At 45.0% G+C, this 24539-nt stretch overlaps 1 non-coding gene across 1 annotated transcript; it reads right to left on the bottom strand.

The window, feature by feature from the left end:
- Nucleotides 1–16984: 16984 nt before the first annotated feature.
- LOC126026671 (U6 spliceosomal RNA) lies at nucleotides 16985–17091 on the bottom strand. The gene has a single exon (XR_007501894.1). It is a non-coding gene; the product is annotated as a U6 spliceosomal RNA (small nuclear RNA).
- Between the last annotated feature and the right edge of the window lie 7448 nt (nucleotides 17092–24539).

Here is a 24539-nt window from a genome sequence, read left to right as displayed (position 1 = left end):
CCCAAAAAAAAAGTTATGATATGTGGGCCCAGAGAGATAGCACAGCAGCGTTTGCCTTGCAAGCAGCTGATCCAGGACCAAAGGTGGTTGGTTCGAATCCCGGTGTCCCATATGGTCCCCTGTGCCTGCCAGGAGCTATTTCTGAGCAGACAGCCAGGAGTGACCCCTGAGCACCGCCGGGTGTGGCCCAAAAACCAAAAAAAAAAAAAAAAAAAAAGTTATGATATGTATGAAGGAGAGTTCTGTTTCAATGAGGAAAAGAAAACAGGCAGGGCTTTTTGCAATGAGGAGCATGCAGTTCTTATGTTAATTAAGGTAGTCAGATGGAGGAGAAACACCATTGAAATGTGTTGCTCTTTGTTGTATGCAGAGGAAAATACAAGGAAATAGACAAAAAACAAACATGATAAACCCTTGGCCTGGCAAAAACTCAGACTACCAAGCAGAGAGGAGGATGTGGGAAGAACTGGGGGATGAGGTGAATCAGATTCAATCAATATACATATTGATCGAATCCTATACATCAGCACTATGGATATTGCATGACACTGTTTTCACCATGTAACCTAAAAAACACATGGCAGTTAGGGCCTTGTAAATAAAGCTGGATTTCTCCTGAAACCTCATCTGATTGACTGTGGATCATTTCCTGAACCCACAGACCCACCAGGCCATCAGGGCTGCAGGCGCTGGGCCAGGCTGAGAAAGGCCTCACCATCCATCAATTCACCTTTAGGACTTTATACTTAATACTCAATACAACAGAAACCCAAGAAGCTGTCCCAAGTGTCACCACTGTGTTCTTAAGAGATAGATGTCTGGGTCTCAGACTCCAAAACTTACTGGGCACGTCTGTGCCTTCCTGGATTTAAAGACAAACTGGAAGAATGAAACACTACTACTTCCTGAGTGGGGAATCTCTTGGTGATTACTTTGTTCCTTTAGTTTCTGTATGCTTTTCCTGAATGACTTGCCTAATGTTACAGGTGATTTTGATGGTTTTTTCAATAGGTATCTGAAGTAGCAGGTATTCCAGCCTGCTGATTCTGAACAGTGGGGATGGTGAAAGAATTTGCAAAACATTTAAGCAAGAACAAATTTAGCTCATGAAGTAAGAGAAAGACACTGGTTGGACTGGGGCAGAGGAGATTAAGAGAAAGAGGGGGGCCGGGCGGTGACGCTGGAGGTAAGGTGCCTGCCTTGCCTTCGCTAGCCTAGGACGGACCGCGGTTCGATCCCCCGGCGTCCCATATGGTCCCCCAAGAAGCCAGGAGCAACTTCTGAGCGCATAGCCAGGAGTAACCCCTGAGCGTCACAGGGTGTGGCCCAAAAACCAAAAAAAAAAAAAAAAAAAAAAAAAAAGAGAAAGAGGGTTTCTTATCAAAATCTTAGAGTCTTTATTGTTAATCTCCTGGATATTCCAGCAGGGAAATTCCTACTTTGTAGACCTTTAATCAGTACAGGAAGTGGGTAGACAGGATATGTATAAAATATTCTGGTATATAGAAGGAGCCAAAGGCAATATAATGACAGAACTTATCTACAAAATGTTTTGGGGGGTGGCAAAGGGGAAAAAAGGGATTGACACTGGGATCCTTGAGGACTGGAGGTACATAAGACTTGTGGTACATGTGTTGTTGGAATAATTCACAGGGAAAACCATCATTAACAACATTAACAGTATCTTGGTTTTTTAAAATTAAAATATTCTGAACTATAAAATATTCACAGTCAATTGCACAAGGAAATGACCAGAGACAATTTTGAGAAATAGGTTGATATGAGGCATACAGAGTAGTCTGGGTTTAGTTAATAGATTTGTCCGGGAATTTACCAGCCTGTCAGAATTTATATATAGGAATTGGCTGACATATTTTTTTTGTTTTTCAGGCCACACCCATTTGATGCTCAGGGGTTACTCCTGGCTAAGCGCTCAGAAATTGCCCTGGCTTGTGGGGACCATATGGGACACCGGGGGATCAAACCGCGGTCCTTCCTTGGCTAGCGCTTGCAAGGCAGACACCTTACCTCTAGCACCACCTCGCCGGCCCCTGGCTGACATATTCTTACAGGTTTGTGCTAGATCATTTTATCCTCCATGACATACACAAAGCATTGAGAAACTCTTTGATAGGAAAAAGGATGGAAATCTGCCTTCTATAGCTACTTTGTGCTAAAAAGGGGGGAGGCAAAGAAAGCAAGAAGAATGGATGTGGAATCAAGTCTGTCAAAATGGAGAGTCTGGGCTGGAGAGAGAGAGAGCACAGCAAATAGAATGTTTGCCTTGCATGAGGCCAACCCAGGAGGGACCCAGTTCAATTCCTGGCATCTATATGGTTCCCCTGACCTGCCAGGGGAGGTTTCTGAGTGCAGTGCCAGGAATAACCCCTGAAAGCCACTGAGTGTGGCCCAAAAATCAACCAATCAATAACGTTTTAAAAATAAATGGAGGCTCTATAATGGAGGAAGATTTCTCTAATCTGAAGATGCTGTTGAACACAGTGTGTATGTTAAAGTCTATTTTTGTAGGTTACTGCAGTCTGGAACTTGATTTGTTCTTAATAAGAAGATATAAATATTATTGATTGCTGAAGCAAACAGGACTCAAGAACAAGACAACTCAATAATCCCAGGAAATGAAAGAGCTAGAACAGGCTAGAATAAAATGATTGGGCAAGCCACTTTACTCAGAATTAAAAAGAAAAGTTCTAGGGCAGATGCCTCAAAATATATTCCCTTAGTTGATGGGCCTTATTTAAGTATGATCTGATGTAGTTTTGAACTATCCTGAAGCAACTGACATAAATCAACTTTGTTCCTTAAGGAAAAGGCAGGTGCCTCCTTTTGAAATTATGGTCTATATAATTCAAAACATAATTTGTTCCTTTCTTTGTGGAATGAACATAGAATACTACAAAAATAAAAAAGAAGAACCAAAAGACTAAATTTAGTCATGAAAATTAAAATGGAAAACATACTGCTGAAACATTGGTGATGAGAGCAAAGATTAGAAATCAATTCCTTCAGGCAAGAATTCCTGGATGGTACTTGCAGTCCAACAACCAAATAAAGGAACTCAGATAGAAAAGGAGTGTGACAAAGGATAATTAAGCTGTTTCTGGTGGATATCTGTTGCAAAGAATAGAGTGATCCAGCTTCATGTCAGAGGTATGCAGTCACGCAGGTTTGGTCTCATCCAAGCATGGTTTCATTATCACCATGTTTAAAATAAGTATTCATGGTGAATTGTCTGTTATCTTGATAGCAGTGAAGGTGAATGTGGTAGGGTTTTGTTAAAGACCAACATCTCCCCCTTTTTATTTTGCTGCTTTAAGAGCCAGCAGCTTCACAATGGTAGATGTTGTGAAAAAGAAAACAAAAACAAAAACAAACTTTTGTATTTCATATTTTATAAGCTGAGTAGTTAAATTATTTGTGTGGGCCCTTCCTCCCTGATAAATGTTTTAATAGCTATAAATTTCCCTCTTGATACCACTTTAGCTGTATCTCACAAGTTCTGGTAGCTTGTGACTTCATTCTCGTCTGTTTTATTTTTTTTTAGTTTTGGGGTTCACAATAGCAGTGCTCAGGGGTTATTCCTGTCTCTGTGCTCAGAAGTAACTACTGTTAGGCTCATTTGACCATATGGGATGTTGGGGATTGAACCTGTGTACCACAAGCATTCAAATACCCTCTCTTCTGTACTATTGCTCTGGTCACTCATTCCCATTTGTTTCCAGGAATTTTTTTAGCAGAGGTGAAGGAGGTTCTGGCATGCTTCAATTGCTAAGGGAATTCCAAGCAGGGGTGGAGTGGGGAAGACGACACTGCAAGGAACATGCGAGCTCTGAACATGGGTCTGGGCTCTGGGTGTGTAGTGCAGAGAGGACCCCACATGTGGGTGTGGAGCTGAAGACAAGGCATGAGGAGGTGAGACAAGGCCACCAGGTTCCTTCCAGATCTGAAATGTGTGCCCCATCCCAAGGGTCTCTGCACAAACCCAGGCCATGCACATACCCGTATTTTCCGGAGTATAAGACAACGCTTCAACCCATGAAAAACTTCCTAAAAGTCGGGAGTCATATTATATACGGCATGTTGAAACTTGTTCCAGCTTTAGGGACGAGTGATTTGCACTCCTCTTACTTTTAAGAAGTAACTTACTTTTAAGACTTTTAGGAAGTTTTTCATGGGTTGAAGGGTCGTTTTATATGCTGGAAAATACGGTATATCCTCTCATCACAGATCTTTGGTCAGAGAAGGATTAGTAGGTCCTAGTTGCTCAGGCTGACTCTGTGTCTGAGCCTGAGCCTGGAGCAGCTCTGAGCTCTGTGCTCATCACCTAGCATGGGGACAATGATATCAACAAAGAGTGAGGGAGAGATGATTTTGGGGGTAGGCCAGTGCCCCAAATGCTAGTGTCTATTATTGCCCTGAACCTGCCTGGTCGGTGTCTCCATGCATTATACCTTGTATGATCACCAGGACTTGGCACACAGGTGCCCAACTCCTGGCACAGAGATAATTGGGCAGAGGATAGACAGAGTCTGCTCCTCTGTCCCTAATACCCCAGTGTATTAGCAAAATGTCCTCTAAGTTATGTGAGGTTGACACTGGGAAGTAAGGAGAACTCATCAGCATTGGGGCTCACTCCATATCTCGAACCTAGTCACAATGGTCTCATCTGCAGGCATCACAGCTGTGGAGTGCAGAGGGCTCTCACAAGATAGAGTCCCAGGACAGATACTGGCAGAGCTGCCATTGCCTCAGGGATGTTCCAAAATAAGTGACCTCACCTGGAGATTAAAAGTGGAGACGCTGAGGCTGGAGTTATAGCTGGGAGGGTATTTTTCTTGCGTGTAACCAACTCAAGTTAGATCCCTGACATCTCATAAGTGCCCTGAGCCTACCTGGAGTAATTCCTGAGTGCAGAGCCAGGAATAAACCCTAAGCATTACTGGGTGTGGCCCCCAAAAAAACACTTCTCAGATTTGAAGGACTCTGGAGACATGGGACTGCCTGGACTCAGAGATACTCAGACTCCCCAACACTATCCTCTTTGGTTCTGTAACAATCAATACTTGAGTGGACAGATGCTCTAATGGACACTGGGGAGTCCTTGTGCCCCTTTGCTCCTTGAAGATTTCTCAGCACCCTCAATTCCTTCAGTTCCCTTTGCTCTGTCTCCCCTTCTCTCTTCTTGGGGCTCCAGCCTCTTGGAGGGCGCTGCGTCTGCCTCCTCCAGTTTGGCCTCATCTGGTCCATTGCAACTGCACCCATCTCAGATGCAGCACACACTGAGCTGAGTCTGAAAGTGAAGATTTGGGGGGGGGGCAATTGGGGAGGATAAGGGTGATGTGACTGAGCCACAGGAAGGAGGGGCTAGGTGGCTGCAATCAGCAGGACGCTGACCAGGACATGATCCCTCAATACCTGAGCTTTCACCTCACTTGGTCTGGGACTGCCTCCTCTGCCTGCCTGTCCCTCCTGCAGCGGCTTAGTGCAGGACCGGTAGCTGGCAGAGCTCAGATGCCAACTGAAGCCATTGCCAGGTCCTGTGCCCTGTGCTGCCCACTCCACACCCATCATCTCTTCCTGCTACCAGACACCTGGGACTGTCCTGGATCCAGGAGTGGAGTTGCCAATAGGGGTAGCACCCTAGGGCTGTTTGTCCTCCCTGATGTGCCAGGATGCCCTGTCCTGAATGAGTCCTGGTGGCACGGAACCTGTCTAACAGCCCCTGTGGAAGGGTATAAATGGGTCCCCAGGTCCCAGGGCCCAGAGCCCAGAGCTGTGATCATGGAGCTCAGAGTGCTCTGGGTGCTGGCTGTGGTCCTGACCTTGCTGGTCTCTACCAGCGAGGCTCGACGCCATTCCAAAGGTGAGTACCCGCTTGCCTTTCTGCTGCAGCCTGGGAATGAGTGTGAGTGGGGGGCGTGGGGATCCAGGCTCAGAGCTCACAGTGGGCTGGAGAAAGGGACTGACATGCGAACTACACTCTGCCCCATTGGCTCCGTCTGTGTCCAGAGCACAAGTAGCACTCTCATTTTCTGGGCAAGGAAATCGAGGCTCAGAGAACTGACAGGTTCTCGAGGTCCCCCTCCTTCCCTATGTGGGAAGCAGGATCCCAGACCTGTCTACCTGGCATAAGGCAGCATTTATCCCCATGTCATTTAGTCATTTGTTTAGAGTTTCTGCATGAAGCATTGCGTATGTCAGGGGGTGACACATTTGTGAGTAGAAGGGACACTTCTGGGACACTTTCAACAGAGGTGCTTCATAACTACCCTCCGTCTTCCAGCTCTGGGTAGGGGAAGGGTCTCAGGTTTCCCCACATTGGTTGATTCTAGGATGGGTTTGAGACCACACCTGGTGGTACTCAGTGATTATGCATTCCTGCCTCTGCACTCAGGGATCACTCGCTCCTGACTCTGTACTTGGGAATCAATCACTCCTGACTCTGTACTCAGGGATCTCTCCCAGCAGGATTCAGGGACTATATTAGGTGCAGGGATTGAACCAGTGTCTACTATATGCAAGTAGCCCGGTGTACTTTCTCCAGCCTCAGGACTGTGGGTTTTATTGCATTTTCTACCTACATGGAACCCCTGAGATAGAAATGAGAATAGGTAGAACAGAGGTGGAGGAGGGTCTGGGGGTGATTCCACATGCTTAATGGGACTTCAGGAAGGGGCAGGGTGGAGTAGATAGTTCTGCACAAGGACAGGTGAGTCCTGGAAAGAAGCCTGGTGCCAGGTGTGTGGAGAGGGTGAGTCAGATATGTATCACATGAAGAGTGACCAGTCCCTTAGTCTTTTTCTTCATTATATGTCTCATCATTTAAAATAAAGTGGTGGGGATGAAGCAATAGCACAGAGGGGAATGCGTTTGCCTTGCTCACAGCTGATCCAGGTTTGATCTCAGGAATGATTTCTGAGTGCAGAGCCAGGTGTGGCCCCAAAGCCACAAATAAAATAAATAAACAACAAACAAAATGATAATAATCATGAATAAATAAAAACAAATGAATAAATAAAATAAAGTGGAGAATTTCTGATGAAATCCTAAAGAGAAACTTGGAGTCTGGGTTTTGGGGACCCCGATTCTCCTGGAAACACAGACTGTGCGATGAAATCCAACTGGTGGCTCCTTGAAGTCGCCCTTCCAAGTAGCTCTCCCTCCCAAATGCTTCTCTGGTGGGGCCCCTCTGGGCCAACTGATGTTGGGGTCCCCCTTCAGGTGAGCATGGAGGTGGGGTGCACACTGCTCCTATGAAGCTGACAGTCCTCCTTTAACTGTTCTGGGTGCCGGCAGCTGAAGAAGCCCTGAGGACAGCGAGGGAGCGGTGCATGAGCAAGTACAAGTCCAAGTTAAAATGTAACGGCCTCCGAATGTTGGCGTACCCTATCAAGATGGCGAATGCGATTTGGGTACAAGTGAGCAGAGCATACGCTTTTGTTGGCAAAGCTTTAAAGGAGCTCAAGTGAGTGCCCAGGAGCATGCCCCTTTCTGTCTGGGTTCCCAGAAAGCCCCCCCTGCCCCAGGTTTCAGGCCAAGCTAGGTGGTGCAGCGAGTCCAAGGTCACAGTGGGCAGTGACAGTCCCCTGGATGAGGGTGGGGGGCTGTGGGAAACTGAACGACAATCATGTCAGGAAGATGTTCACAGTTGAGGCATTGGGCAGAGAAAAGAGAATAAACAGACTCCCCCAAATCCACAGATGTGGGTGGAACCATCTGGTGTCCACACTATTTGGGGCTTTTCCTGCCCTGGTCTGAGGGTAATGAGGAGCGTGACCTCCCCTGACAGACCTACGAAGTGGGCCAGAGAGGGCTGAGGAATTGCGGGACCCACCTGTCTCCAATCTTTACCTCTTTGCTGACTGTGCTCTTCCTCTTGGATGATCTTGATTCTCTGAGAATGAGGTGCTGCCATAATGTTCCCCATTTTGTTATCACCTTTCCTGACCCTGATTCTCCACTGTCTACTGAACAGGGACTCATAATTCCCTTAGTCCTGAGAAGAGTGGAGCACACACATGACCTTGGGGCCTGGCTTGACCTTGAGAAGATGGGCATCTGTGGGGGCATGGGCGAGGCCTCCATAACACCTGGCTCCTTTTGTTTCCATCAGGAATGACGAGAGAAACATTTACTGAAACTAAACTCCTGGACCCCAAGCTGCTCCCATTTGTCTTGCCTCCCACCGAGACCACCCTACCCAGCCCATGATCCTCTCTGAAGGCTGATGTCCTGCCCCCCCCACCTAAATAATAAAGACCTCTAAACACAGCATAGCCCTGCTCTTTATTCCTGGGGTTTATTGTCATTTATCCAGTCCTCTCTCCTCCCTCAGCCCTCATAGCAGGGGCAGGCGGGGTGTCTCCCAGGGGCTCTGTCCCCAGGTACTGAACTGTTGTGAATGGACCCTATTCACTCCAGTCATTGTCCCTTGGGAAGGCCACCACCTGCTTGGGGATCATGGCATCGCGAGAGAGTAGGAAAGACACATCCCAGGCCAGATCTGCTCAGATCTGTTTGAAAAGGAAAAGAGAACCTTGCTACTGAACCCCAGAGGGAATTTTGGTGTTCTGGTATCCTGGCCCTGATCACTGGGAGTACCCCAGAGAGTGAGGTGCCTGGCCAGGGACATGACATTATGAACATGAGATTGTGTGGCTGCTTCCCTGAGTTTTCTCTAGGAGAGAAATGTGCCATGTATTGGGATTCTGATGTCTGGAGAGCACAGATTGGTACAATGAAGCCACCACAACAGTCTCTGGTCCCTCTGGGTGCAGGTGGCTGAGTGAGCCCTTTGAAGGTCCCAAAGAGCTGTGGAGAGGGAAGTGCCAGCCTGGAAATCCCACTAGTGCTACAGATGGTGAAAGGGGCTTTTCTGGAAACTGTTGGCAACCAGGTGTGAGGTTCATGAGTTCATGCTACTCTAGATCTTAGGGTAATGTCTCTGATGAGGTTTTGTATATGGTCTCCCCAAGTTCTTGAGGACTGAGTCCCTGAGCATGGAGGCAGGGGTACACCCTCAGAAAAGCTGGTGTGCCCCTAAAAGAAAACTAAAGGCAACCCTCCTAGGACTGGCCTATGGTAAGAGGCTTTCTATAAAGATCAGGGGAGTGCAGTGAGGGTAGAGAAGGATCCACCATGACTATAACAGTGGGAAATGACCGTTCTGAACAAGAACTGGGTGCTGGAAGGAGGAAAAGGGGTAGGCATGATACTTCTTCAGTAGCAGTATTGTAAACCACAGTGTCTATTTTTTTTTAATTTTTATTTATATATTTATTTTGGTTTTTGGGCTGCACCCGGCGGTGCTCAGGAGTTACTCCTGGCTGTTTGCTCAGAAATAGCTCCTGGCAGGCATGGGGGACCATATGGGACACCGGGATTCGAACCAACCACTTTAGGTCCTGGATCGGCTGCTTGCAAGGCAAACACCGCTGTGCTATCTCTCCGGGCCCAACCACAGTGTCTAAAAGAAAAAAGGAAGAGAGAGAAAGAGTGAAAGAGAGAAGAAAAATATAGACAGGCAGGGGTGAGAAGGGGAGGGATACTGGGGCCATTGGTGGAGGGAAGTGCACATTGGTAACGGGCGTTGGACAGGTATGGCTAAAACTCAATCATGAACAACTTTGTAAAACCAAACAAAAAGGAGGTCAAAAATAAATAGAAATGCAAACCAAAGTCCCCCTCCTCTGTACATGTATCCTCCCCAGGTGTATGTGAACTGTATGAGTTATGCCCAGCCATCTCCCTCTCACAGGGGAGACAACATGGGAAACCATAAGGACAAAACCCACCTTAGTCTTTGTGATGAACCCTTGAAAGGCAGATCCATCACTCAGGACCCAGAGCTCACTGGAGTGAGGACAGACGTTCAGGATCTTGTCCCCACCTGTGGATGAATCTTTTGAGGAAGGGGAACAGCAAGACCTTTTTCTGCAGGTGGCCTCTCTCCCCTCATTTTCCATCAGACTGAACTGTGAGCCCTGGAGATTCCTTTATGTTATTTTTTTCATGAAAACTGGCAGTAATAAACCAAGAACACACCTCACTTCAGCTTGTCTCAAGCCTTTACTGCCTTCAAACTAGCTTCTAGACTATTCCTATCCCCATTAATAGACACACAGCTCAGCACTCCTTATCCCCTAAGATCCTAAATGGGAAAATGGGTATGGGCTGTGGGACCCTGAAGGACACATAGAGATCCATGAGGAAGTGCATGCATGTACTTTCCTTGGGCTGTAGGTGGGTGTAAGGTAAACCTAGGTAAAGTCCTAAACACAGGTGTTACCCCAACTTCAGCTTCCCAGTAATCTCTTCCTCTGTGATATAAAAGCCCATTGGATAGTTGCTTTTGTATCTGACTTGACCTTCCACTGGTGGATTTGAGAGTTGATTTGAATTAAAAAAAGGAGTGCTGGCTTTGGGATCAGAAGAGAGAGCACCTGGCAGAGAGTCAGTCTTTGAGGCAAATAGCAGAGGCTGACTCACTGCCTTGGTATTATTTCTCCGCTGCTAACCTGCTTCATCAGACCCATCCACCTAAGGGGTTAGAAACATGGTGCTTGACCCAGAGAGATAGCACCGCGGAGTTTGCCTTGCAGGCAGACATCCCAGGACCAAAGGTGGTTGGTTCGAATCCCGGTGTCCCATATGGTCCCCCATACCTGCCAGGAGCTATTTCTGAGCAGACAGCCAGGAGTAACCCCTGAGCAACGCCGGGTGTGGCCCAAAAACCAAAAACCCAAAAAAAAAAAAAAAGAAACATGGTGCTTGAGTGGTCTCACCAACTTGTGGATATTTGTATTTTTATAGGGGGGAACTAGGCTTCTGGAAGTGAGCCCCCTCTTTCCACCATAACACATGTCGGATGCCTGGAAATCTAGTATGTGATTTTGAGTTTTCAGTTTATTGACAGGTTCTAGGTTTCAGAGTTACCATAGTCCTGGGGTAAGGAACCAAATCTCTGTCTTTTGGTGAGGGAAAGGGCTCAAATCCACTGTTGAAGTGTCCCATAAGGAACACAGGGAACCATGAAGTAGAACCTCAGCGAACATTCTAGAGTTTGTGCAAGTACTTGTACACTTGTGTACCAAAGACATTGAAAGAGGCAGCCTGGGGCCCGGAGAGATAGCACAGCGGCGTTTGCCTGGCAAGCAGCCGATCCAGGACCAAAGGTGGTTGGTTCCAATCCCGGTGTCCCATAGGGTCCCCCGTGCCTGCCAGGAGCTATTTCTGAGCAGACAGCCAGGAGTCACCCCTGAGCACTGCCGGGTGTGGCCCAAAAAATACCAAAAGAAAGAGGCAGCCTGGAATGTCAGGCATGGGGGTGAGTGTTGAGCTAGGTTAAGGAAAGCACCAGCTGTGGACCCCTCAGTCCTCTCCACCTTCACAGCAGCCCTGGGCTAGGAGATTTTTTATGCACTAAGCCTGCAGAGGAGAGAAGGGAAGGGCCAGAGGAAGCTCTGGCTGACTCAAAACCAAAAGCACTTTACTTCAATTGCACAGTTGTGATTTGCTTGTTCATTTTGACAAAACTTATACAAGGTGCAGCCGGTCCAGAGCATGAACTGGGAGGTTAAGAAAGTGATAGATTCAGGACATGGCACAAGAGGGGCTCAGGGAGAGCTGCTATGTGCTGTGGCCACAGAGCTGTTGTCTCTGAAGCAGAGGGTACACTTGGAGCTACCGAGTGTACTAATCTGACTTACATTTTACAAAAACCCACAGAAAATCAAACAGCAACACTGACTTGCACTGAGAGGAGACAACAGGGTTTTTGGGGGGTGTTATCCCCCCCAATCCAGAGTCCAACTTGCCCCACCCTACTCAATATTGGCACTTGTCCTTGTGAGTTCAGGAGAGAGATGATCCTTTAGTTAGGGTAAGTCATTCCTATGGTTGAGGGTCGATATGTAAGTATAACAAATTGTTGGGTTTTGTTTTTTTATCCCACTTCACCAATTGTTTGTAAGTAAACTCACTTTATTTCGAAAAATATGAGGAGAGAGGGAGAGCGAGCTTGAAGGCAAGAGTGTGCATACTCATGCATGAGACAGCTAGAGGTGGGGATCTCGGTAGAGAGGAAGAGAAAGAAGGAGCTAGCTAGATTCTCCAGAGAAGAAAGACTTCTGAGAGGAAAGAGTCTAGGAACACCATTAAATCAAAGAAAGGGCATATATCTCAGGCTGAGATGAAAGCAACATCCAGGATGCGGAAGGTGACCCACTTGCCTTTGTAAAGTAGGCTCAATGAAACTTTTTTAAAGCTTCTCCTACTTGGGACTTTCTGTGCATATGCACTTCCTGTGCATTTCTATGTAGTTGTTGTAGTGGAAGAACTTTAAGTTTTGTGATGCTCTGCATAAGTAAAAGTTAAAATAGTGATATCACAGGGAGGCAACTTTGTAGAATAAAAATATAAAATATAGGGGCCGAAGTGATAGCACAGCGGTACGGTGTTTGCCTTGCATGCTACTGACCTGGGGCAAACCCAAGTTCAATCCCAAGCATTCCACATGGTCCCCTGAGCCTGCCAGGAGTGAATTTTGAGGGCAGATCCAGGAGTAATCCTGAGCATTGCTAGGTGTAGCCCAAAAACTTTATATTTATAAAATATAAAGTCCATGAGTTGGGTGAGTACTCCCCCAGCAAGGCACCTCTAGCCCCTTTGGCTGGCAGGTCTGAAGATGCAAGGTAACAGTGGAGAAATAATTCACAGTCAGTTAAAATTTCATCAGAGTCAGCTTGCTTTTGTTTCATACCGATGTCTGCCATGTGCTTTTCCTCACATATGCATTCTCTGCTGAGCTCTCTGCTGCCCGCCCCCTCTCTGCCTTTTGCTTCTCTTTCTTATGGCCTCTCCCCAGCCAGACATTTTTATTCATTATTTAAAACAGCCTGCCCCAGGGGCTGCACCCAGAAGACTTGACATGCCAGTTCTTCTGTTCCTCTTCAGCTGGCTCTGGGCAGGACAGCTAGCCATAGACCCCCTGGGCTGACCACTTAGTCCAGGGGACTGAGATTCCCCCCCCATGCCAGACTGGTCTTCAGAGCCAAGCCTGGTAAATCGGGTTCTGGGGGGAGCATGGGGGAGAGAAATTCTTCCCCTATGCATACTGGACCCCATTCAGGAGTTCTTTTCTTACTAGTATTCATTTTCAAAATATACATATACTTTTTTAACAACACCCAAAAATATTCTTAATTCTAGACTGTTTCTAGGAAAAAATATGGAATTTCCTAGATTTGGAGGAGAATATTCAAATAGGTCTAAAATCAGTGTATATGTAGATGTGACTTCCTATACATTGGTCCTCTCTGACTGCCAAGCCTAATTCATTAGCAATTCATCTATACAATGTATATAGCCCCTCTGATATATTTCCCCTCTCCCACACCAGGGCCCCTCATCCCCCAATCCAGATTCGTTATCTTCCCTTTAATTAACCCTCTTTGCCCTCAGTTTTTTAATTTGTTAGGCACCAAGACCGACCTCTTGCCCCAACAGATTCTGCCCTTTCACACACCCCTACAAATATCATTATTACTCCTTAACTCTTTCACCCCCAACCATCAGTACCTCACATTTATCCTTTTTAACTTCAGTACTACACAGTCCTAATCACAGACCAAAGTTGTGCATTGGATTTAACAACTCCCAACTATTTCAAAAGACATAAAATGGACACATATGTCTTTTGAATATTTTATGTGTATCTTCTTTAACAGCTATAACACTTTCTAAATATTCTTTTACCGTGATGATTCTACTCACTTTTTATTATGTCTTCTCTTTGTGAGCTGTTCAATAAAGAATTTTGGTGGAAGAGTCCCTCAATTTAATGCTTATGATTGAACCATGTCATGGGGATTGTTGGACTTGTTCTTATGGCCCCCATATGCGCCGATAACACCATGTGGCATTGTTCCTTGTTTGCATAGGCACATTAAAATGGGAAAATACTATACATACAAATAAGTTCCTATCTAATAGAGATTGGAACACACAAATCTCATAGTGCAATGAGACCTTACGCCCTGAACATTGATATAATGATCTGGAACAGGCCTCAGAAGAATGGGCATCTTCCATTCATCTCTGAACCAGGGAAGCTATCTATGAAACATCCAAGGTTTTTTACAACAACACCTGGAAGAAATCCTCTACCAGGGAAGACCCGACCACTGCTCTGACATTGACCTGCTCGAAAGAGACTTCCCTTAACACTAAGAAGATTTGACAACAACAACGATCTGCTTACAGGACAGGGTTCTCTGCATTGCCCTTTAATTGTAAGGTGAAATGAGAGGACGCTCTGCACCATTCTGACTGCAATGTAGGATATGCAGATTCCAGGATCTTTAATACAGAAACATGATACCAACAACAGAGATTGTGTGAAAAATAAAAGTATTGGCACTACAGACAATGACCTGGATTGAACAATCTAGTTTGCCTGGAGCTAGAGTTGGTCTTATCCAGGAAAATTCAGGGTTAAAGTCTCCTTGTATTTAGGTCAAGGCTTTTCCTTTCCATGTCCCTCATATTTTGGTGGGCCTATGCAAACAATAATTGCCACTCTAACATCATTTTTACTGTTCTCCTTTGACTCTAATCCTTAAGAAAAACAACCCACTTAAACATTTGAGGTTAACTTAAACTAATATGCATGTGCATAGAAATGTAAAAAAGTACTTTGCCTTCAATGTTTAAGGAGTTACATAAATTTTATGGCTTTAGATTGCTTTGTGTGCTGCTAAGAAATATTATGTACTACAATCTGGGGACTTGAGGGACAAAGTAATTGTACATGGGTTCTGTTTTTACTTTTCTTAATGTACTTTGACTGAAAGTTCAAAGTTAAGATATCAGCAATGGGACTACTGAGAATTCTATTTATGGGTGATTGCCCTTCCACTGTAACTTTACTTTGTCCTCTTTCTTTGCATCTTTGTTCTCATAAGTAAAAATAAAAAATTAATAAATAAAAAAATAAAACAGCCTGCCCCATCCCAGTAGGGGCAGGTCTGATTATCCAAGTGGGATTAACATCTCAAAAGAAGGGCTGGAGAGATAGCATGGAGGTAAGGCGTTTGCCTTTCATGCAAGAGGTCATCGGTTGGAATCCCAGCATCCCATATGGTCCCCCGTGCCTGCCAGGAGCAATTTCTGAGCATGGAGCCAGGAGTAACCCCTGAGCACTGCCGGGTGTGACCCAAAAACCACAAAAAAAAAAAAAATCTCAAAAGAAAGCTTAGGTAAAGCTGGGAAAGACTAAGACCTTGGATTCTGGATATTTTTTGTTTGTTTCTTGGGTTACCTGGTGCACAGGGACTACTTCAGTGACAGTTGATCATGGGTCACTTTTGTGCCACTTCAGGACTATACACATTGCATAGTATGGGCCAGAGTCCACTTCATGGAAGAGAAACAGGTCCCATTTGTATTCTTATCCCAACCTTTTGTTTTCCACATAGCTCCTTCCAAGCTCTTTTCAGAAGACACACCATTCTTTGGGTGATAGCTTGTTGGACCCCCACCCCCACCCATGACACTTTTCTCAAACTGTCTGGCAGATAGAACTCTGTAGTGCAACAGTTCCTGGGGATCCCATTGAGCAATTTTTCCAGGTATTCTTTTTGAGGTGAAAACTTCAGAAATACAGTTCCAGAAATGGAGAAGGACAGCACAAAGAGGAATGCCATCTCCCTAAGATTAGTGATTTCTGTCGTGCTTGACTCCAGGCCATCTCTCATCTCTCACAGAAAGCTTAGGTTAAAGGTGAAATTACCAGTCAACACTATGTTGCTCCTGAGGTATTCATAAGGCCTGATGTTTATACTTATCTTCTCGCTGGGGTCTCACTCTCCCCTGGCTATGCTTCTGCTATGTTCCTGGCCCTGCCATCCTGAACGTATCCCAGTTCCTCTTGTCCTAGATAAGCATTGTTGGTTATTAGTCTGTGACTAATCTTTCCTGATCATCAACTGGGAGAAAAGTACTTGTTGTTTTTTGTTTGTTTTTGGGTCACACCTGCAATGCTCAGGGGTTATTCCTGGCTCTACGGTCAGAAATCGCCCCCAGCAGGCTCGGGGGACCATATGGGATGCCAGATTTGAACTAGCGACCTTTGCATGCAAGGCAAACGCTTTACCGCTGTGCTATCTCTCTGGCCCCGAGAAAAGTACTTGGTACTGAATGCATCAAGATGATGAAAGTTAATCCAAATGAGTTGGTACAATAGTTCATTTTTTTTTGAATCTTCAAAGAGTTAATTTTACATCTCATTGGGGTTCTAACTTTGCCTCTATTTGCATCAGGGCTACTGACTTCTTTATATCACGTCTTAGTTTTATTACTTCCCCCAAAACTTATTGCCAATGGCTCATCTATTAACCTTCCTGTAATAGACCTCCCATACCCCAGAACTGGAGATGATCACATTAGACAAAAAAAAGTAAGAGCTATAAAGACCAATACTAAATTATGCCACTTATCTGTGGGGTACAAAGAGAAAAATAAAAACAAGAGAATAGTGTCAAACAATGACAAATCCTTGGCATTTGGTTGAGAAACTCAGACTTTTGAGTCATGATGGGAGAGGCAAGAAGAGGGAATGAGGAAGCAGACAGGATGTCTTAATGATTGTGTAGGAGGGTCAGTTCTTGGAGGTCTGCCTATCTGACAGAAAAGCAGTTCCCAATTCTGATTCAGAGAAGCCCGAAAATCTTCGAAGATAACATGTAACACAAGCATCATATAGCACACTAAAAAAAACACCAACTGGCCTCTCCTCAAGGTCAGGGGGACGATTAGACCTTACAAGGAATAAATGAGGGGCCGGAGAGAGAGCACAGCTGTAGAAAGTTTGCCTTGCATGCAGCCATCCCGGAAAGGACATGGGTTTGATTACTGATATCCCATATGGTCCCCCGAGCCTATCAGAAGCGATTTCTTTTTTTTTTTTTTTAATATGGAACGCTTCACAAATTTGCGTGTCATCCTTGCGCAGGGGCCATGCTAATCTTCTCTGGATCGTTCCAATTTTAGTATATGTGCTGCCGAAGCGAGCACCAGAGCGATTTCCGAGCACAGAGCCAGGAGTAACCCCTGTGTGCCACCTGTGTAGCCCCCACACAAAAGCAAACTAAACAAACAAAAGCTCAACAACAACAACAACAACAACAACAAGGAATAAATGATCTTCCAGCAGACAGACTCAAATTTTCCTATCACAGTGATGCCAAGGTCTACACATTGTTCTGATAAACAATGTTAAATTTCTCAATGAGCTAAATCATATCTGAACATGTGGTCTGGCTACTTCTGACCCCATAAATATAAATGCCTATTTAATATATAGCCTTTCCTGAACTCAGGATAGACCGGGGGCTGGGGGTGTTGGAGAGGACCTAGGTTTTGATGGCCTTCCCACAGGGGAGATGTGAACCCCCGGGTGGCTGCGACAGAATGCAAGTAGCTGGACCAGACATTACCCAACTCACGTGTTTGAACCTAGGGGTTACCCCTTTGCCCTGTGCCGCCTCTCCCATCCCCAACTGTCCATCTGGCTTAAGGTCTATTGAGATGGCAGGGCCTTAGGCTCCATGTGAAGGCCTGACCAGTGCCCTAAACAAGTGCAGCCAACCCTACATGCACATTCTCTGCTTTATGCCAGACACCTGAGCTGTTCTGGATCAGCAGTGGAGCTGCCAGTTGGGTGGTGACACCCCAGCACATCGATTTCTGGACTCTTTGTCCTGGCTGGAGGCCCTTGGTGGCACTGAGCCCCATTGAACAACATCAGGGACAGAGCCAGCTACCTCCATCCCAGGAGCTCCAGACTCAAGAAGCCAGGACTCAATCACCCTGGAGAGGTGGAGCAGATGATGGGGATACCCATCCCTGCTCTGTGTGTGATGAATGGGTGGTGACTGGTTGGGGTCTATGAGGGGTCTTTAGATTTGTGACCTCTTTATTCTCACTGGGACGCACATTCAGCTTCTCCTACCCCTCTGTGGTTGTGGTGGGAGGAGAAACTCTCTCTCTGCACCTCACATTTGTCTTCAAGATAACACCTAACGCAAGCCAGTAGCCCATAGGGCATTAAATGTGCATAAAGTTGATAGTAAAATACTAATGTTCTTGTCCCAGTATCTCAAGAAGACTCTAGAAATTCTTTCCTAGTGCAAGAGGAAACCACACAGTGGGGGCTGGGGCTCCTCAAGGAAGTTGTTGAGCAAGAGGTAGCAGTTGACAAGAGGCAGGGATATGTTAGGCCAGTGACATCACTTCTTGTGTACCCACCACTGTTGGTCCAGTGACATTTTTTGGAAAGCTGAGCCCTTCCCAGCTTCCATACATGGCTCCAGGGCACCATGATCTGCCTGCCTGCACCAGCTGAGTGTTATGTCACATACCCCCTGACTCACATCTATGGGGCTGTAAAGGTAGCACAACTTCAAGTGACCACACAGTGTCATGCAACCCAGCACTGATAGGACTCCATTTTCTTTTCTTTTCTTTTTGGTTTTTTGGGCCACACCCATTTGACGCTCAGGGGTTACTCCTGGCTAAGTGCTCAGAAATTGCCCCTGGCTTGGGGGGACCATATTGGACTACGGATGGGGGCATCGAACCGAGGTCCTTCCTTGGCTAGCGCTTGTAAGGCAGACACCTTACCTCTAGCGCCACCTCTCAGGCCCCAGGACTCCATTTTCAATGGGAGGCAGAGATTGGCCTGCTCCATGTCGAAGGATCTCCCCATGGCACTCTTCCTGAACTGCCCGGTAGATGGAACCCAATAGAGCAACTGTACTGGGGATTCTCCTAGAGGCAAAAGTTACTGAAACACCACTCTAGATATGGGAAAGGACAGCACAAAGAGTACCATCTCCTGTGATTAGTGGCCACTATCAGTCTTTTTGTTTTGTTTTTTGTTTTTTTTCGGGAGGGCCACATCTGGTGACGCTCAGGGGTTACTCCTGGCTATGCACTCAGAAATCACTCCTGGCTTGGGGCACCATATGGGATGCCAGGGGATCTAATCTTGGTCCGTCCTAGATTAGCGCATGCAAGGCAAACATCCTACCGATTATGCCACCGCTCTGGCCTCTCACTGTCAGTCTTAACTCTAGGCTGTCCATCTTCCTTCACAGAGAGCTCAGGTTAAAAGAGAGTTTATCTATTAGCCACTTGTATTGCCCACTGTATTGCTCCCTAGACATTCCTGAACCTCGTTTATGCTTATCTTTTCTCTGGCACCTCAGTCCATCCTGTCTATGTCTCTGGTCCTACCACTTGCACACACCTCACTTCCTTTTGTCCTATATAAGCATTGTTGGAGTGGAATAAATGGTCTCTGGCCATCAGCTGAGGACACATTCTTTCCTGCTCATTGGCTGTGGGGAACATATTTGGTATTGAGCATACTGGGAGGATGGAAATGGACCCTCACTGGTGACCTGGGTCAACAGACATGTCATGCAGCCCAGTACTTTATTCTATGTCTCCCTGAATACATTTCTTTCCCTGTGGGAGATCTCAATTCCCATAGTCCTGTCTCCAAGGTCTGACTGTCTCCTGGTGGGATGACCTGTCTAATGCCATGAGGGAGAACAATGGTCCCTGTGCCTCCTGTGTCTCCATGGGTTCTTCTACATGGGTTCTATTTTTATTATTATTATTATTATTATTATTATTATTATTATTATTATTATTATTATTATTATTATTATTTGGTTCCTAGGCCATGCCTGGGAGCATTTACAGGTTGCTCCTGACTGCTCAGAAATAGCTCCTGGCAGGCTCAAGGCACCATGTGGAATGCCAGGAATCGAAATGAAGTCTGTCTCAATACAGCCCCATGCAAGGCAATGGCCTACCATTGTTCTATCCCTCTGGCCCCAGGTTCAGCCATTACTGATCAAGCTAACTGTCGCAATACAAGAAGCTGGTCTGAGGACTCGAAGACTCCTTCAGATTCCAAGGTGCACCCCAGTTCCAAGCCCCTGAGACCACCTGGCGCAACACAACAAGTCTCTGCTCTAGTATAATCTCAGGGTACTAGGGACTTCAGACAGGACTTTACCCTGCAGGCACCTTCTCTATGACCCTTTTTAGTCTGGAACCATGTGTCTGGTTCACCTGGCCCCTGATCCTACTTGGAGGATGAAGGGCTTGGGTGGATGAGGAGAGTAATGGGAAGTTCCCCAGATGTTCATTTACCAGGATGGAGTCATATTCCCAAGGGAAGTTAAGAGAGTGCTCCCTGAAGGAAATTGCTCCTGGACATCACAAGACCTGAAGAAAGGCACATATCCCTCAGTCCAGGCCCCATGACGGACCCCAGGATCTCTGTAGAATCCAGGTCAACCTGTGAAAGACAAGTGCCCTATCCATTGGTCTATCTCTACAGTTCAAAAGGTGAAAGACTTATCCAGAAAAAACTATAAAACATCACAAAAATAAATAAAAGAGGACATGAGTAAACAGAAACACATTCCCTGTTCATGAACTGGAAGGATTAAATATTGTCAATTTGGCAATCTTGCCCAAATCATTATACAGGTTCAATGCACTCCCTATAAAAATGCCCATAAAGTTTTTAAAGACGTAGACCAAACACTGTTAAAATTTATATGCTAAAATGATAAACATCTCCTGAATAATCAAAGTAATTCTATGAGAGAGAAGCTATACACCTTCTGTTGTATATGTAAATAATTTTGGGATTATTATGTTACTGACCCTACCCTAAACAAATGGGGGAATTGTTGTGTATGTAAATATTTTTGGGATTATTATGTTACTGACCCTACCGTGATCCAGTGGTTGTGCCTACCCTAGGGTGTGACCTGACATTCTGCCCCCACCCTAGGGTGGTACCTGATTCTGCTTCCACCATTGGGTGGTATCTGATCCCACCATTGGGTGGTACCTGATCCCACCATTGGGTGGTACCTGATTCTGGGGGATAAAAACAAGGGTCTGTGGAAGGCTGGAATTGAGGCTGAGACCTTGGACTTCAGTCTTGTCCACCGAATAAAGCTAATATTTCCACAAGCCTGATGGTCTGCGAGCTGTTTACCCGCCATTTCACCTCAGAACCGTCGACTGGACAGGGTGGCAGATGAGTGCTCCGAGCCGGAGTGGAAAGACCTCATCCTCCGTCTCTCCATCAGTCAACCTCTTCAGGGGCTGACTTGCAACACCTTCTGTACTAGTTTAAAACTGATTATTATAAAGCATAATCATCCCAATAGTATGGTGATGGAATAAAGGCATAATCTCAGATCAATAGAATAGAAGAGAGAGTTCAGAGATAGTCCCTTGAGAATTTAATGGCTCAACTTCAATAAATGAGAGAAAAATTAAGTGTGGAGCAAGAAAAACCTCTTCAACAAATGGTGTTGGGGCCAGACAAATAATACAGCAAGGGGGATTTGCCTTGCACACAGCTAACCTGGGTTTGATCTCTGACATCCCACATGATCCCCTGAGACTTCCATGAGTAGTTCCTGAGTGCAGAACCAGGATTGGTGTGGCCCAAAACCAAAAAAAAAAAAAAAAAAAAAAAAATTCAAAACTGGTGTTGAGAAAACTGGTTGGTTATGCAAAAAAATTTCAGACTTCTTTCTAAAACCTATTTCTATGCAAAAGTCAAATATTAAAATGATTAAAGATGGTTTATAACCTTGATATCAGACTGGAGTCCTAAGTATTATCAAGGAAAACATAGGTAGAACATTTCATGACCCTGAAGATAGATGCACCTATAGTGATTCAATGCCATTGTTAGCCAAACCAAAACAAAGTTTTTGAGAATTGGATAACTTCAAACTAAAAAAGGATGGCCACAGACTGAGAAAAAATTTGGTCACCACTAATCTGATATAAAATGTGTGATAGATATATAAATATCTGGTAGAACTTAATAAAACAAAAATCCAAACCCATGAAAAAATGGGGGGAAGAAAGAACAGATATTTCTTCAGAGAAGATATGCAACTGATCAAAGACATGAAAAAATGTTCTACATCATTCACCCATCATGGGAATACAAAGAAAAACAACACTGAACTTATCATCTCACACCTGAGAGACTAAAACAAGCAATAAAAACAACTACCAATGCTGGTGTGAATGTGGAAAAAAGGGACCCTAATTCTCTGCTTTTGGTAATGTTAAATGGTCCAGCATTTGGTAAAATGATATAGGCACTCCTTAAAAATATCTAGAAATTGACTTTTTTTTATGACCCAGCCATTGCACTTCTTGGCATCTACCCCAAGGGCTCTAAAACTCTCTTCATAAAAGACATCTGCACTATTACGCTCCTTGTAGTACACAATGGCCAAAATCTGAAAACAACTAAAGTGCCCAGGAGTCTCCAAGAATAATGAAACCATGTCACATATGAACAATAGAATATTGCTTGGTTTTAACAAAGTATGAACAATGCAATTTGCTGCTATGTGTATGGATATGGAGAGTTTCAAACTGAGAGAAGTCAGTCAGAAGGAAAAAAGACAGACAGAATGATCTCTCTCATAAAGCAGAGGTAAAAATGGAGCCAGAGCAATAGCATAGAGGTAGGGTATTTGCCTTGCATGTGGCAGACTGGGGCAGGCACAGGTTCAATTCCTAACATCTCATAGGGTTCCCTAAGCCAGCCAGGAGTGATTTCTAATTGCAGAGCCAGGAATAACCCCTGAACACCACTGAGTGTGGCCCTACCCCCACAAAAGTAAATGTCTGTGCCACTAATAGGAATTTCTGTATTTCTGTGAGGAGGATGGACAGAAGACCCAATAGGGTGTCATATTCTTATTGTGGATGGCTGTTTAGAATACTCCCAAGGACATTTCACCAAAAGTCCCCCTGGGAAGCCTCACCCCTGGCAGATAATTGGTAAATTCCGTGGAGATATTTTTGAGATTCATGTTATAGTACTGACATTATACTTCCTTCACAATTAACATCTAATTGGCCTTTCTCCCTTCTGCTGCATATTACAGGTCAAAATTAGCCTTGATTAAATTTCTCTTTACCTGGAGGATTCCAGCACCAAAGACACTTAGATACAATTGTCTTCTCTCTGTCAGCTCTGAATTTACATCAAAAAGGCTTGGCCAGAAGCCTCTACCAGGGAAGACCTACCACTGCTTTGGCATTGACTTACTCCTAAGAGTGCTCTTAACACCCAGACAACTCAGCAACAGCCTGCTTGCAGGACAGATTGCTCCACATTTAATGGTATGCTGAGACTAGAGGATGCTCCACATTAGCCTGACATCGATAAAAGAAATGCACAGAATCCAGAATCTTTAAATATAAGGACCTGATACCAAGAATAACTAAAGTGTGAACAAGTTTCACTGGGACCACGAAGAATAACTCGGGTTGAACAGACAGTATGCCTGGAACCCAAAGACAGTCTTATGCCAATAAACTTCTGGGGTGAGGCCTTTTTGTAATCAGGCCAAGAATTTTTTTCCATTTTCCCCATATTTTTCCTGGACCTATGCAAACAACAGAGATTGCCACTATCACACCTTTACTATATTTTTTACTCTTATCTTTTAATGGGAAAATACAATTTACTGAACTTAAAAACAAAATAACTGTAGTAGAATGCCTGTCTCAAATACAGGCAAGGGATGGAAAGGGGGGAATGTTACACTGGTGAAGTGGGGGGGGGGTGTTTTGTTTGTGACTGCAACCCAACTATGACCATGTTACTTAAATAAAAATATATTATAAAATTAAAAAAAAAAACGACAAAAAAAAATAAAGGCTTGGCCAGGATGTAGCATAGGGCTGTCAAAATTTTTTTACCAAGTATAAAATCCCGTTTCTTTGTCTCTTTCACCTACTTCTATTACACAAAAAGAGTCTTCCTGAAGAAACAGAAAACCTGACAGGGAAACTTAGCTCCTTTCTACCCCCAAAAACTTTACATCTGAAACTAGCTGGGCAGGATCTGTATTTGGATGTACTTCCTGTCCAGAGTGCTACTAATGGAATCAGTCTGATCTACTTCCCAGCCAGGGAAACTGAGGCTCAGTAGACAACAGCTGGTCTAAGGCCCTTTCTGCCATTGTGGGAATCTGGATCCCAACCAGGTCTGCCTGGCCAACTGGCTGTATTTCGTTATATTCTAGAAAGTTCTGCATGGTGTCATGGGTCATATTTGGGGATTTGATATATTTACAGAACATTGAAATGTTCAAGTGTTTTTCAATAGAGATGTCCCATCACTGCCCCCTCCTAGTGTCACAAGGTTAAGGGTAATGTAGCCCTTTCACTTTTTGTTTCCCTAATTTTAATTATAACACTGGTTTACCACATTGTTCATACTACAGTTGTTTCAGGCATTAAACATTCCAACATCAATCCCACCACCAGTATTAGTGTCCCCAATCTCCCACCCATCACCCTAGTCTAGCCCCTTGCTGACACAGACAAATTGACTTCATATTATTTATTACAACACAGAGACACATGGAATGATCAAAACT

Source organism: Suncus etruscus, chromosome 13 (genome assembly GCF_024139225.1).
Source record: "Suncus etruscus isolate mSunEtr1 chromosome 13, mSunEtr1.pri.cur, whole genome shotgun sequence".
In the NCBI taxonomy this organism is placed as follows: domain Eukaryota; kingdom Metazoa; phylum Chordata; class Mammalia; order Eulipotyphla; family Soricidae; genus Suncus; species Suncus etruscus.
The sequence above is the reverse complement of the archived record's forward strand: the minus strand, read 5'-3'. Positions and strand labels throughout refer to the sequence as shown.